The sequence below is a fragment of the Phyllobates terribilis genome, unplaced genomic scaffold (assembly GCF_046119375.1).
Source record: "Phyllobates terribilis strain yellow unplaced genomic scaffold, ASM4611937v1 Scaffold_348__1_contigs__length_1988982, whole genome shotgun sequence".
NCBI classification, from domain to species: domain Eukaryota; kingdom Metazoa; phylum Chordata; class Amphibia; order Anura; family Dendrobatidae; genus Phyllobates; species Phyllobates terribilis.
In genome coordinates this window covers 711,114-727,640 of record NW_027363108.1, presented here as the reverse complement: position 1 = coordinate 727,640, position 16,527 = coordinate 711,114, and the positions used below count along the sequence as shown (strand labels likewise).

At 45.8% G+C, this 16,527-nt stretch overlaps 1 pseudogene; it reads left to right on the top strand.

Moving 5' to 3' along the window:
* Nucleotides 1-563: 563 nt before the first annotated feature.
* The window catches only part of LOC141222239 (cingulin-like), a 53,394-nt pseudogene continuing 37,430 nt past the window's right edge, over nt 564-16,527 (top strand).

Sequence of the window (16,527 nt, the reverse complement as noted above, 5' to 3'; positions counted from 1 at the left end):
TGTTAAAATTGCAGGTATTTGGGAAACGGCAACAGGACATGGTGCTGGAACAGCAGGAGCTGTTGGCACATTACAGAATTGCGGCAGCGGACCATTCCTTGAGTTCTCCTGTGGCGCCGGCACTATCCCAGAGTGCCCAGGGAGTTACTAAGATATGTTGTGAACTGGATCCTAAGACTATGGCGTTTTTTTTTTTTAAAGCACCCCCTACAGGTGTGGTTGTCCAAAAGAGGTGGAGTCTCAAAAGGGGGTGGGGCATACAAAACCAGAATCGGTTACTGGTCGTGTGTTGGTACCGTTTAAAAATGACAACTCAACCGTTGATAACTGGGTAGCTCCAGAAGAAGGGTTTAACACCATGGGGAGTGACACTATGAAAGTAGAAAGAGAGTTCAGTCAGGAGGAGTTAAATGAGGTGAGAAAGTCCCACTTTCATCGACGAAGGTACAAGGGCCACAAAATTTGCTCCTGTAGTCTTTGCTGAAAGGGTAAATAAAGAAAATGCAATGCTGTGTGCCTTTATTCCGAGTGTGGATTCTCCTTTAGAAGCAGAGGAGATCAGGATGGAAGAGGAGGTGACGCTGCCAGTAGCAACCTCTGATACAGTATCAGACAATAAAGAAGACCAGGAGGACGAGTTGGATGCAGTTCTGTAGATTCAGTACAAGCAGGATGATCTACTGAGACAGAAGGTTCAGGAACTGACAGCCCTGAAGGGAGCGCTGAAAGAGGAGGTGGCCAATCATGACCAAGAGCTGGAGCCTTTCAGGCAGCAGTATCAGAGTGATGTACAGCAACTAAGGAAAAACATGGAGAATGTGTCCCAGGACCAGCTGAACCTGGAGTCTGAGCGGCAGAAAATAAACCAGATTTTGAGGAACTTGCAGTGAGAACTGGAGTAAAGCAGAGAGGAAATCAACCAATGGAAGGAAATGTTCCAGAAAAATAAAGAGGACCTCAGCAAAACCAAGGAAGAGGTTTTGCAGTTGAAGCTTGAGAAAGAGGAGTCTGAAGATGAGCTGAATGAAATGAAAAATCGATTCTCCCTGGTGTAGTCAGAGCTGAACCAAGTGAAGAAAGGCTCTGTGGATGCGGAGGAAGCAGAGGTCACAAGAAAGGAAGTGCAGAGATTTCAAGAGCAGGTGAAGCAGCTGATGCAGGCGAAGCAAAGGCTGGACGAGGGTCTACACCAGCGGGATAGGGAGCTATCTGCCTTAAAAGGGGTGCTGAAGGACGAAGTTTCTGGACGTGATCAAGACCTAGAACAACTGCGCACACAGTTCAACCAGGAGCTGCGTGAATCCAAGAAGGAGTATGATGAACACAATAGGGACCTGCAATAAACCAAGAGGGACTATGAGGATCTCCTGCAGGTTAAGAAAAAACTAGAGGATGATAAGGCTGATGTGACTCGCCCCCTGGGCTGTGGGCACTCGAGACCGGACTTCAAGGCAATGCTGGGAGTAAGAGTGGCGACCCGGTCCCGTGGCTCAGGGTGGTCAGACCAGTGGCAGTCTTTTATATGTTTTAGGTAATGTCCGACTACGCCACCCGTGGATTGTGGTCAGGGAGGACCGCCGCTGCAAGGCAGACCGCTGAGGCTGGTGTTGGGGATGCAGCAGGGAATAGTACAACTCCCCACGGGAGGAGTGTAGCCTCAGGGCAGGTAGTAGGATGCTGGGGGTGATGGTGCAGGCGCAGCAGTAACCACACAGAGTCCAATAATGCAGTCCAGGGTCTTTTACTGATCTTATCACAGAACCACCAGGAGTACAGGGTAGGAATGGACCTAGGTGTCTGAGGGCATTCGGACGAGCTCCGCTGGTCAGGGTGAGTGGGTAGGCCTACCATTATCTCTCTCTGCCCTTGCTGAATATCTCCCCCTTTAGTGGTATGATAGCCCATGTCCCTGAGCTTGCCGTGTACTACGCCTGTATGGCTTGCGACTCGGGTCTTAGGAACCTGTAGCTTCTCCGTGCTGTACCGGTCCCTCTGTGTGGCGGAGCCTCCAGGCTTCTTAGGCCAAGGGACATAAAATCCCTTGCGGGTTGGTTATCTGCTGCAGGGCTTGAAACCCTGACAGCCTCGGACCCCAGTGTCCGGTTGAGTAGTCTCTCTCTTCCAGGACCGGCTCTCGTCGCCTCTGTCCCTGGCTTTCTGTTCCTCCTTTGCCTCCTGGACTCCTCAGCTGCAGCTGGCCTGTCCATCTCTTCTGGGAACCCTTCTGGATACTTCAGAAGTGGGTCCTGGTCTCCCTAACCCAGCCCTCACTACCAGTTTTTATAGGGGCAGCCTGCTCCCCCTACTGGCCTGGGACAGGAGGTGCTGCATGCAAATGGTCCATGACCAGAGAACCTTCCTCCTGCTCTCAGACACAGCCTTACAAGTTTGTGGCATCCAGGCCTGGGGTGACACAGATGCAGAGCACATGCTACAAATGATTGAGACCACTCAGCAGGACACCCATGATGAGAATGATGATCTCCGTAGAAAGATCCTAGGACTGGAAGCTCAGGTGAAGGAGCTGAAGACGTTCTGTGATGATCTGCAAAGGGCAGAGACGTTCCTTCAGGATAGAATCAGCAGGAAGGAAACTGAGTGGAAAAAGATGGAGGAGTCTATCGGAGAAGCCACAGACCAGGGTCAGGAGTTTGCCACTGAAGAAGGGTGGTATGAAGCAAATACCTCCTCGAATAATGCGAGCTTGGATGATTCGGTGGATGTAAGAGCCGAGATCAAGGAGCTCAAGGAGACGCTACAAGCCCATTTGAAGCAAGAGAAGCTTGAGAGACTGGCTGTCGAGTGCCGAGTGGGCGCATTGGAGACAGAGAGGGCTGAGAGAATTCTGCTGATAAAGTAGCAGTTGAAGCAGGAAGAGCTTCAGAGATGAGCTGCTGAGAGGCAAGTAGCTGAGCTAGAGGAAGAAGTTTTCGAGCTCAAAGGTCGCCTGGCAAAGTACCAATCAGTGAACGAGGCCGCCTCGGAGAAGGAAAAGGGCAAACAAGTTGCGCTTAATCCTTTATACTATGAGAAGGTGGAACTGAGGAGAGCTGAGGAAGTGTTAAAAGAAGATCAGTATGGGAAGGAAAATGTCAAGAGGAGAATTCTTGAGTTCATAGCTGTGAGTCAGCTAAGGGGAAGCATACAGGGTGAAGAATCTGAAAGTCAGTTGTCCCTGAAACCTGAGCCAGATGATCGTTTGGAGACCACTGGTTAGACAGAAACTTCTCGGTACAAGTGCCTCATAGATGTACCCGAAGATTTGAGAGAAGAATGCACCAGAGAGTCAGTGCATGAAGAGTTTAAGAAGGCCGTGGGAGCATGTAAGGTGTACTCGACCTCAGAAGCTAAACAGCTGGTGGTCCTGTCCACAACCGAAGTCACAGTGAAGAGGGTGGCTGTCCTAAGTGACATGCACTGGCGATGTGTTTGCACGAAGCGGATTGTCCGGTTGAAGACTGAACAAGCCATTAGACAACTGGAGCTTATGAGAAAAGCTCAAAGTCTGCGGGAAGAAGTTATCTGGGTGCCCCATGCTCTGGTAAGAAAGCTCATTGGGAGAAATGGCCAAGCCATGCAAATGATGGTAAAGAAGTCTGGTGTGATGAAAATAAGCAGTCCACGTGATCAGCAGGACTGGATACTGGATGAAGACAGCATGGTGTCATTCTCCGCTGTAGGAACGGAAGAAAATCTTGCATATGTAAGAATGCTGATGGAGTACCGAGTGACCTACCTGCAAGAGGTAGAACAGTTGAATCTTGCCAGACTGTGAATGGAAAGACAGCGTCGCCTGAGCAGCAGAAGATGGCAGCCGTCTATAAATTGTGAGACCAGACAGAGAAAGGGCCCTCCAAATAATAGAACGGCTACAGCAGAAGTTAGAGACCTTTCAAGATATTCTGAGGATAGTGGGTGTGGGTTTAGAGGTCGTGAATCCTCCAGTAACTCAGGTCTGAGAGGCCCATACAAACAACCCAATACAGTACGAGACAGTACGGAGTCGAACCTGACCTTAGATACAAGGGCAAGTGAGTCGCACTGCTATATTGACTGCTGGGAGCGAGGGGGGTCTGACAAGGTTACGACTCGGAAATGTGACTTGACGAAGTTAGTGACAATGACTGATCACACGACTGTGACATCATCACAGGTCCTGTGCGCACAGAGGGATATATATTCGGGGGGTTTTTGAAACGCAGTGAGTCAAGAGACCTGATCTCTGTGCCTGAGACACCATTAGACCTGGAAGGCACGAGGCCTGTAGGCCACATCTGGTGAGCCTAAAACCACAGCTTTGGCAGAACAGAGTTAATGGAAGCAGCTAGACCTGAAAAAGGTAAAAGACGGTGCTTGATATGGACCTTGATGTTGTTACCTTGCTGAGGACTGTTTCTGAAGCCAAGCAGGCATAGCTGCCACTGAAAAAGCTCTAGGATATTACATGTGTAATATTCCTGCGAGCCCCTGAGATGGACTATGTTATAAGCAGTTTATGATGTGTAATAAACTGCTGGACTTTAGATTACTGGAAAACGTTGCATGTGTGCTTTAATTAACCCGGTGAAGTGAGAGCCCCTCAACATGATCAATAGCGCTACCGCACAAGGAGTAGAACTCTCTCAAGGAGGATCACAAGGAAATGGACACCATGTGACTTAAATATGAGTGTCTGAGCAAAGGGTCTGAATACTTATGACGATGTGATATTTCAGTTTTTGTTTTTTTTAATAAATTTGTAAAAATTTCTACATTTCAGTGTTTTTTTCAGTCAAGATGGGGTACAGAGTGTACTTTAATGAGAAAAAAAATGAACTTTTTAAAACTTATAAAATGGCTGCAATGAAACAAAATGAAATATTTAAAGGGTTCTGAATACTTTCCGTACCGACTGTATATTCTGCTCCTCAGGCATGTTGCGATGCGGCATAAACAGGTGTACTTCAGACGCATGCCCTGCTATATGGTTTGCAGCTGGAAAATGGAGATCCACGTGAAGGGACATATATTTTTTATTGCTTCTTCAAACCCCCAAGAAGACACATGGTCACGGATCACTGTAAACAAATGGGATTTACCCTGATATTTTTATAAACACACAGTGGTACTCTAAAGAGGCAGACGGTCTCAGAGGTACATCACAGTTATATATATTAATGGGGTATAGAACAAGAAAATGATTGGGCAAAGATATTTTACCATTATTTATTAGTTATGTCAGGGGGGTCTAGATCAAGAATGAGATTAGGCCCTTAGCTTCCCATTAGGGTCAAGAAATGATACAGATACACATGCATGGATACCCTACATGTGCTAGGCTAGTAGGGTGATACCACCAACCTGCACTATTTGGAAAAAACTGGGAAGGAAAGTGTCTATTATTCCCTACTCTCTCCCTATTCTATATTGTCCCCTACCTCACATGGTGGTTGGCACCCTAAAAAGAAAGCTCTTAAGTAGCAAATAGAGGTAACTAAGAAATTCTCATCAGAACTGGACATCGCAAAAAAAGAAACATAGTTACAGAACAAGGTAGAATGGTACCAATACCACCTAAAAGAGTGTAAACACAAGTTCTTTATTACCTTGAAGAATTCAGGGAATACAAGGCATATTAGGTGCCGATTACCGGACAGAATTATATTCCTTAGATAGACTTATCCTCCTCTGAAACAGAGGTCTCACATACTGATACAAAATCCAAAACCCAAAAGGGGAAATTAAAAGGAAGGGGTGGATTTCGGGGGAGAGGAAATAACAGGAGAACCCCGCAGAGAGGGAGTTTTTTAGAGCTGAACTACCTGCTCAGGAGCCGATCCAATCAGCCGAATCCCGTTTAACAACACAGGTCATCAATCTATCATCAATGCCCCTCACTACTGATGAAATATGCGTACTGAGTAAAGGTTTTACCCACACCACTGATTTTGATGAATCTGTAATAATAATAGACCTGCATCTATTCATCAGACGTTTGAAATGAAAATAGCACTTCCTTAGGGAGGATAGAAAGGAGTGTGACAACTTGGGAATACCCAATAACCTTCTACAAGGCGTGAGGTTGCTATACCATCTTGATGAGGTGAACCTTAATACAATGATCCCTTCACGAACATTAAAAATAAAATTTCTAGAATGCCACCTCCTACCAGAGACTTAAGTTCCATAGATTTCTTCCTTAATTTGGTTTACGGAGGACATCATACAACTGACAAAAACTAAGCATTGGGAATAACATAACCTTTCAAGAGGTGAAATGGTTTCACTATGCAGACTTGAAAAGGATCAAACCATAACCATAAAGCCGTCCGACAAAGGCTGCAATGTGGTTGTGATGTATACCACTACAGAATCTCTCATCTCTCGGCATCACAGACTTGGCCCTATCTTGTATCTCCTCATAGACAGACAGGACATCAGTATCTCCCACTCACACACCACCTCCTCATCTCACCCGACTTTGCTGCCCGACTAATCCACTTGTCTCCCCTCTATTCCTCTGCGTCTCCCCTCTGTCAATCCCTTCAGTGGCTCCCCATTGCCCAGAGACTCCAGTTCAAAACCCTAACCATGGCACATAAAGCCATCCACAACCTGTCTCCTCCATGTATCTGTGACTTAATCTCCCGGTACATACCTGCACGCAACCTCCAATCCTCACAAGATCTCCTGCTCTACTCACCTCTTATCTTCTCTTCCCACAATCGCACACAAACTTTATCCCATGCATCCCTCCTACTCTGGAACTCTCTATCCAATCATAAAAGACTCTTGCCTACCATGGAAACCTTCAAAAGGAACCTGAAGTCCCGCCTCTTCCGAAAAGCCTACAACCTGCAGTAACCTTCTTTGCACCATACCGCTGCATGACCAGCTCCTCCTCTTTGGCTTTACAGACATTTTCTTAGACTCTGTCTCTAGGACCCAGCGGCTACCTTCCTCTCGCTAATCAACATCCTGCCTGGTTGTATAAATATCTGCTGTGTATTCATTACAACTTGTAAAGGCTTTAGCAAGAGCAGTACTTCGTGCTTTTTGGAGCTTGAGAACGTGTGCGCATTTGCCTGGAGTTCGTCTAAAGCTAAGTAATTTCCCCCTGTTTGTCTACTTCTGTTGTCTATATTGTTTAATTGAGATCAACTAGTGCTCATCTCCTCCCTTCCCTAGCCTTATCCATATGCCAGGGAAAGACAGGACAATGCACATGTGAGGCGATTGGTGAAGAGCCAATACAAGGACGTTAGGGAAGACAGGGTGATGCTAGATCAGCCTAGGAGGTCTCCACTTCCCCCCTTTCCTTAGAGTCTGGGCTTCTTTTCCCTCTTCCCTTTGTGATGCACTATGTTTTTCCCACATCTTGCGTGACACATGGATACCTAAGATGTTGCAATGATCTGTGCATGGGGTAAGCAACATAGTGAATCAGAAGAACTATACTACATTTATAATTGGAGGAATTTGCTAATATTATTATTACACCTAATACATTGAGTTATGATCTTGGAGATGAGAATAAACCTTTAACTGTAGTTCTCATCTATGCAAGGTCACAGAAGTTGTTATTATTTAGTAGAAATTAAACCAAGTGTGTGGTTCACAGATATGATCATATCTGTGATAAAGTGATTGTGTATTAACATCCTTTGTCGTGGTTGACTGGGTCCATTATGTGTGCCTAAGTTGTAGGTGTTCGTAAAAAGATAATGAGGCAAGTTGATCTCCTTCTGGAGTTTCTTTAAACTTTTAGGCACCCCATCTTCAAGCAGATAATCTATTATCTGGATTGCTAAGGTTATTGTATTAATGGTTAGTGACCACATTAGAAAAGTAAGTGCATGTCAACAATGATTTTGCTACTAAGAGAAAAATATTTGATTTATTGTGATTTACACTAAATTGAATGCGCTGATTCCAAACATGAACTCCGAATTTGCCTGACACGTTTATATTTTAAGTTATACATGCAAAGCCTATTCACTTATAATATTAATGCATTATATATTGGAAATATTCCAACGTACATGCCCAGACCTGTCCTAACATTCTCATACAGGTCTATCAGTTGATGTCAGCAGGAAGCTCCGTATTTTTCGGACTATAAGACGCACCGGACCATAAGACGCACCAAGGTTTTAGAGGTGGAAAATAGTGGAGAAAAACCTTTTGAAGCATTCTGCCCATGGATTGCGATAGCTGATGCATGCTGCCCGTGGATCAGGCAGAATGTATCAGACACCGGATGTACGACGTAAGGCTGATATGGTATGTTTCAGTCTTCCGTCTGAAATGCTGCGGCAGAGGAAAACATACCGTCCTTTGGCTTCTCCTCTCCTGCTGTCAATGACTGAGTGGTCTAACTGTACACACACGCAGGAAGAAACGCCAAAAAACAAATGTGGCTGAAGTCATACAGCCAGTATGCTGCTCGATCCACTGGTTGCTTGTATCATGTACTGGCTGTATTCAGCCATGTATGGTATGTCCTCTTTAAGATCCCACAGGTATTGTGGTTGACTTTGAGGGGCACTATAACTCCCAGCATGTCCTCTTTTGCCATGCTGGGAGTTATAGTTCACCACATATTTGTCATGTGGTTGCTCTGAGGAGAACTATAACTTCCAGCAAGTCCTTCAGCTCTTATGGCATGCTGGGAGTTATAGTTTACCACAGGAGTAGTACAATGATTTATGTCATGTGCTTTTTCACTTTACTTTATATTTTACTTCTACGTTATAATGCTTGCCTCTCATTCTGGACCCACGATAGGCAAGGAGCGGGGTCACACTGGCTGGGGGCTGCGGCAGCAGAGGTGGCTGGGGCTGCGGAGGGAGCTGTGGCAGCTGAGGTGGCTGGGGCTGTGGCAGCGGGCGGAGGCGGTTGGGGCTGCAGAGGGGGCTGGGTCTGTGGCAGCGGAGGTGGCTGAGGCTGCGGCAGCGGAGGCGGCTGGGGCTGCGGAGGCGGCTGGGGCTGTAGCAGTGGAGCTGGAGGGAGCCAGGGCTGCAGAGGGGGCTGTGGCAGTGTAGGCGGCTTTGGCAACGTAGGCGGCTGGGGCTGTGGCAGCGGAGGTGGCTGGGGCTGTGGCAGTGCTGGCGGCTGGGGCTGTGGCAGCGGAGGTGGAGGGAGCTGGGGCTGCAGCGGCGGAGGGGGCTGTGGCTGGGGCAGTGAAGGCAGCTGGGGCTGGGGCAGCGGAGGCGGCTGGGGCTGTGGCAGCGGAGGTGGCTGGGGCAGCGGAGGGGGCTGTGGCGGCAGAGGGGGCTGTGGCAGGAGGGGGCTGGGGCTGTGGCAGCGGAGGCGTCTGGGGCTGAAAGGGGCAGTGGCAGGAGGGGGCTGTGGCGGCAGGGGGCTGTGGCAGCGGAGGAGGCTGTGGCAGCGGAGGGGTCTGTGGCAGCGATGGAGCGAATTTACCCAGTAATGAGCGGCGGCAGCAGAATATTTGTGGGCACAGCCATGAATTCACTATGGCCATGCTCGAAATCAGGAGGTGTTCGGTCTCTCATCCTGATCAAGCGCTGCAGTGACGTTACAAAGAGGCAGGGTCGGTAATGACTGCGCGCTGTGCTGTTCTGTGTTGCCCCGGCCCTGCCTCTTTGTAACATCATTGCAGCGCGCGATCTGGACTTGAGACCGCCCACCTCCTGATGTCTAGTGTGGACGTAGTGAATTCATGGCTGCGCCCACAAGCATGCTGCTGCCACCGCTCGTTACTGGGTAACACAATTCCATCGCCACCCCAGCTGCTGCAGCCCCCGTCGTTGCCGCAACCCCAGCCGCCTCCACATCACGAAACAGTATATTCAGACCATAAGACGCACCCCCATAAATTGGGGGAAAAAAGTGCGTCTTATGGTCCAAAAAATACGGTATATAAGGCAAACTGGACAGAGCTCAATAAAGTGATCTCTTATAGGGCTATCAGTTTGGAAACTTAAGGCTGGAGTCATACTAGTGTATAAAAAATTGGTCCAATGTTGATCCAGAATAGTAGGATGAGTGTATGGCGCTATGTTATGCATACTGCTGAATAAAAAGGGTTCAATAAAATATTATGTACCCAAAAATAAATGTTTTAATTGTGCAAAAGCAGGAAAACATTAAAAATCTTATATTAATCTGGTATCGCTGTAATCGAACTGACCTACAGAATAAAGTCATCATATCACTTATACCCTGTGCTGGCGTCAGCACCTGGCACACACGGGCAAGTGCCGCTGCCCTGAGCAGGCGGGGGGGGGGCCCACTCGCCGTCTAGCACCGTGCCGCGCTATGGGACCTGTGAGAGGAGGAGAGCGGTGTCAGCGCCCGCTCCCCCCGCGCTTGCTCATGGCCTCAGGGCCCCTACAGCCTGCGGCTCATCACTTACCTCTCCCCGTTCCTCTGCAGCCGGTCCATTCTCTTCGCGGCTGCTGCACTGTGATGTCTCAGGTCAGAGGGTGCGTTGACATCTTTTCACCGCGCTCCTTCCTGAGCCGTCACAGCGCAGAGTGGGAAGACGCCGGCGACGCTGGAGTCCAGAGCAGCGGCAGCAGGTGAGAAGAAGTGAGGTGAGTATTTGATTATTTTTTTTTAATGTATGGAGGCATGGGGCATTATAAGGGAGGGGGGTGTGATATCCTGCATGGGGCATTATAAGGAAGGGGAGTGGTGACATCCTGCATGGGGCATTATAAGGAAGGGGGGGTGACATCCTGCATGGGGCATTAAAAGGGGGGGGAGTGAAATCCTGCATGTGGCATTATAAGGAAGGGGGGGTGACATCCTGCATAGGGCAGTATAAGGGGTGTGTGACATCCTGCATGGGGAATTATAAGAGGGGGGGAGAGGTGACATCCCGCATGGGGCATTCAAAGGGGGGGAAGTGACATCCTGCATGGGTCATTATATGGGGGGGAGTGACATACTGCATGGGGCATTATAAGCGAGGGTGACATCCTGCATGGGGCATTATAAGGGGGGGTGACATAATGAATGGGGCATTATAAGCGGGGTGACATCCTGCATGGGACATTATAATAGGGGTGACATCCTGCATGGGGTATTATAAGGGGGGAACTGCCTGCGTGGGGCATTATGTGGTGGGAACAGCTTGCATGAGGTATTATGTGGTTGGAACAGCCTGCATGGAGCATTATGTGGGGGCACAGCCTGCATGGAGCATTATATGGGGGCACATCCTGCATGGAGCATTATATGGGGGCCAGTATTCTTTATGGAACGCTATATGGGGACCAGTATCCTGTATGGAGCGTTATATGAGAGCCAGTATCCTGTAGGATCGTTATAAGAGGGACAGTATGCTGTATGGAGCATTATATGGGGTCAATATCCTGTCTGGAGCATTTTATGGGGGCCAGTATTCTGCATGCAGCGATTCGCTGGTTTCTGAGCTATTGTGGAATTTACAATAGATATCGGTCATGTAATGTAAGAAGTGAAATCTTCTGCATTGTATTATATATATATATTTCTCTGCGGCATCTGTGCGTCATGAATCGTGGTATGTGATAAAGGGTCCCACTGAGACTCTTTCGCCCAGGGCCCATGAAAACCTGGAGCCGGCCCTGCTTATACCGCACGGCGAATGTCATGAAAAATATAAAAAGCAATTCTTGAACTTTTGTTCATATTTATCCTGTGAATGCTGGGAGTTGTTGTTTCACAAAAACTGGAATGTCCATAGTTCCTGCACCTACAAAATGTGTGAAAATGTGTAACAATGGGAATGGTTTCTCTCATAGACAATGATTCCTGCTCTTACCTGTCATTTGTCCATTGCTAGATGTATCACCAGCAAACAAAACACTCAATGTTCTTGATTTCAGGCCTTAAATACACTAAAGCTGGAATTGGACTGGTTGCTATGGGCTATAGGTCTTTGTTCCTATGGTAACAGTGTAGTGTTGTCATAGAGCCTAGCATTTAATTACATTTGAAGTAATATAAAGTTATTTATTTTTTTCAGTCACAGTAAATGCAGTTTACTTTTGGGAACTTTTCCTTATTCGTCCTGCTCCTCCAGCCTTGATGCTAACCAATGTGATCTGCCATATTATTACTACTTGTTATTAATATTAATTAATACCTATGGAGATATCACTCATGGTCATATGTGACATCATCAAATCCAGGAGGCCATTGTTACCTCACAGCATGATGTCACAATGACTGTGGGGCTATATAAACGGGTGTTCAGGAGGCAAATGCTCATTTCAAGAGATGAAGACAAGGAGAGCAGAGGATCCAGGATCGAGGACACAGATTCTCATTTCAGGAGATGAGACGAGGAGATTGGAAGTTCCTGGATTGAGGATACAGGTAAATGAGAAATTTTACAGGGATTTGTTAGTGAACTTAGCGCCAACATGGACATCGATCCTCCAAGTCTACAGATTGTGGCTGTAAGGTTCTAGCTTTCTCCAGTCTTTGCTGGCAGAATCTCTAGACTTGGGTGATGAAGGTTCTTTGTGAGGTCACACAGCGGAATGTTGGACACTGAGAGTTCTATGCAGCAAACATGGGGACATCCCTGGGGCTATCACAGAGGTCAGTAACAAGATGGGACCTCGGATGGAGACACTACAGTAGCTACTTCGGTCAGTGACAGTTCCAGTGGTATCTGTGGCTGGCACAGATTGCTGGTGGTGGTTCTGTCACTTTAATTTCAGATTTTTGGGCAAAAAAAATCTACCCTTGTTCCCCCACATGGGAGAGAGGTTGGTGTACATACATTGGGGAGATACTGTATATTTATTTATTTTACTCTTTATTTTACATATATATATATATTTGCATTTTACACAATTTTTTTTAAATTAAATTTATTGCACCATTTTTAAATATCTACATCAAAATTTAAAAATGCAAAGAAAAGAGGGCATAAAGTACAATATATTTATGACTGATTTTCTATGGGTCTTTGCCTGATCTGTCTCATATTATTTTTTTCTTACCAGGAAAAATATCTGGATCCTGGAAGGAAGACTGAAGAATCTAACAAGAGCCACGGGATTATTTAGTGTTAATCATTTAATATGTCTGTAGATAATATTTGTTGTCTTATGAGGTCATTATATACTGATTATATAGATATAATTCTGGAATCAGTGCATCATGACATCATATTACATAGGTGTCTGCTGTCTAACCTAATTTTATAAGGGGCCTGATATGATATAACTGCCCTATGTCTGTATCCGAAGGGCTAGTGTTTGTGGGGTGTAGTGTTTGTGGGGTGTAGTGTTTGTGGGGGTTAGTGTTTGTGGGGGGTAGTGTTCTGTATTTTTACAGGGGAGATCAACATAGACAAGCTATAAGCTCAGAGTCCGATCTGATAAGGAGAGGTGAGGCGTGTTACCAGGACAAAGAAGATCTGCTCTCCGGAAACGAGTCATTGCTCTATATATCAGTTAGTTAGTTGTAGTATGGCCTTGGTCCAGGGTTCTCGAACTGATCGCCTTTTCTCGGGGTCAAGAAGGAATTTTTTCCCTGTGACACACATTGGCTGAACGTGTCCAGGTTTTTTGCCTTCTTCTGGATCATTGGCTTTAGGTAGGGGTAAACATTTTATTTAATAAAATGTTTAAAATTAATGCTCTGTCTCCTTGTGTCTTTATTTTATAGCACTCAGGTAGTTGTATATGTCAGTTCTCATTTTTATGATCCACGGCTGCCACAATATGAAGGCAAACTGAAATACAAGGGCGGTAATTATGTGTCTACTAACGTAATGACTGTATCTATGATGCAGAAAATATAGTCAAAAAAGCAAGGGGTAGATGCCCAAACAGATTTAAGTCAAGAAAAGCAGTAATTGGACTAATTAAAAATATCTTTTTATTAGAATTGATTAAAAAAACTCAATAAAAATCACCCAAAAACGCCAATAACAAATATCAACAGTGATGAGGTAGGTCACCTCAGGGACCAGAAGGTGCTTAGAATAGTGCCAGTATTCCAAAACCAATTGTCACTGGACATGCAGCCAAACACACAGCAGGTACAAACAACAATTTAGTGACCAGCTAGGGGTGGCCACAAACTGTACAATAAATGCTCATATCCTCATATACTATTGAACAGTTTTTATATGTACCTTAGTTCAGAAATGGCAATGCTCATTCAAACTAGGTGAGCATTCAAGTGGTTACTAGTGGAACCCCCAGTGCTTTTCTTCAACTGTGGAGCATATTATGCCTTTTCTCAGGTATTTATGTAGGATGGCAATAATTAGCATATATCAGTCAGACATCATCTATAAACCTGTCCACTTTGGGAAAGGGGGGATAACACTCTTATAGATGCAGGTATATACTGTACATGCAGTGACATAGGGCTATGATCTCAATGTACCACTGTCACCCTGTGTGCACAATAATGCGATATTGGTGTAAGTGTGTGCACACCTGTGATTATTCACCAACAGTAGGAAAAAAAGGGAATAATCTAACCCAAGTTGAGGATATACTATGCCGGTTCCCTAGTTTATTCATAGGTGTTGGTCCCTTTTTCCTCTATTCTCCCTACGCGTTTCCTCAAACACATTGATACATCAGGGGAGGTACTTATTCCGATCGTGTACCACAGTAATATCGTTACAGACACGTTTGTGGGATAACTTGCTCAACGCTGCAGTAGAGGCACTCACCTCACTGTTTCCATTTTAAAGAAACACTTCGCTGCGGTGGCTTCGTCCACAGTGCGTGACGCATTTCCGGTCCGAAGACCTCACTTCCGGTCTGTGGAACTCAGGACATGGCTGCTGAAACTCACTGGTTCCAGAAGCGACGCATAAGGCGCCGCCCCATGGTAACAGTGTCCAGGTGTCACACTCTTCGTCCTTGCCTCCCAGTCTCGAAGATACCATATAAGAGGGTTGAAACCTCCTGTATGCTGCTCATCAGGCATGTTGCCATGTGGCATAAACAGGTATACTTCAGACGCATGCCCTGCTATATGGGTTGCAGCTGGAAAATGGAGATCCACATTAAGGGACACATATTTTTTATTGCTCCTTCAATCCCCCAAGAAGACACATGGTCACGGATCACTGTAAACAAATGGGATATACTCTGATATTTTTATAAACACACCGTGGTACTCTAAAGAGGCAGATGATCTCAGAGGTTGCGGTATAAAAAAAGAAAATTATTGGGCAAAGATATTTTACCATTATGTACAGTGTATATTACTTACTTAAGGAGGGTGTAGATCAAGAACGAGATTGGACCCTCAGCTTACCATTAGGGTCAAAAAATGATACAGATACTCATGCATGGATACCCTACATGTTCTAGCATAGTAGGGTGATACCACCAACCTTCACTATTTGGGAAAAACGAGGAAGGAAGTGTCAATTATTCCCTACTGGCACCCTAAAAAGGAAGCTCTTAAGGAGCAAATAGAGGTAACTAAAAAATTCTCGTCAGAACTGGACTTCGCAAAAAAAGAAACAGTTACAGAACAAGGTAGAAAGGTACCAATACCACCTAAAAGAGTGTAAACACAAGTTCTTTATTACCTTGAAGAATTCAGGGAAAACAAGGAATATTCAGTGGCGCTTACCAAACAGAATTATATTCCTGAGATAGACTTATCCTCCTCTGAAACAGAGGTCTCACATACTGATACAAAATCGAAAACCCAAAAGGGAAAATTAAAAGGAGGGGGTAGATATCAGGGGAGAGGAAATAATAGGAGAACCCCGCAGATAGGGAGTTTTTTAGAGCTGAACTACCTGCTCAGGAGCCGATCCAACCAGCGGAATCCCGTTTAACAACACAGGTCATCAATCTATCATCAATGCCCCTCACTACTGATGAAATGTGCGTACTGAGTATAGGTTTAAGTTTTATCCACACCACTGATTTTGACAAATTTGAAATAATAAAAGTCCTGCATCTATTCATCAGACGTTTGAAATGAAAAGAGCACTTCCTTAGGGAGAATAGAAAGGAGTGTGACAACTTGGGAATACCCAATAACCTTTTACAAGGCGTGAGGTTGCTATATCATCTTGATGAGGTGAACCCGAATACATTGGTCCCTTCACGGACCTTAAAAATAAAATTTCTAGACTGCCACCTCCTACCGGAGACTTAAGTTCCATAGATGTCTTCCTTCATTTGGTTACGGACGACATCATACAACTGACAAAAACTAAGCATTGGGAATAACATAACCTTGCAAGAGGTGAAATGGATTCACTACGCAGACTTGAAAAGGATCAAACCATAACCATAAAGCCGTCCGACAAAGGTGGCAATGTGGTTGTGATGGATACCACTACAGACTCTCTCATCTCTCGGCATCACAGACTTGGCCCTATTTTGGATCTCTTCATAGACAGACAGGAAATTAGTGTCTCCCACTCACATACCACCTCCTCATCCCACCTCCTATCTGTCGGTGTCCCCTAAGGAACATTTCTGGAACCCGTGCTCTTCTCCATCTAAACCTTCGGCATTGGACAGCTCATAGAGTCTCATAGCTTTCAGTATGACCTCTATGCCGATGTCACACAGACCTACCTCA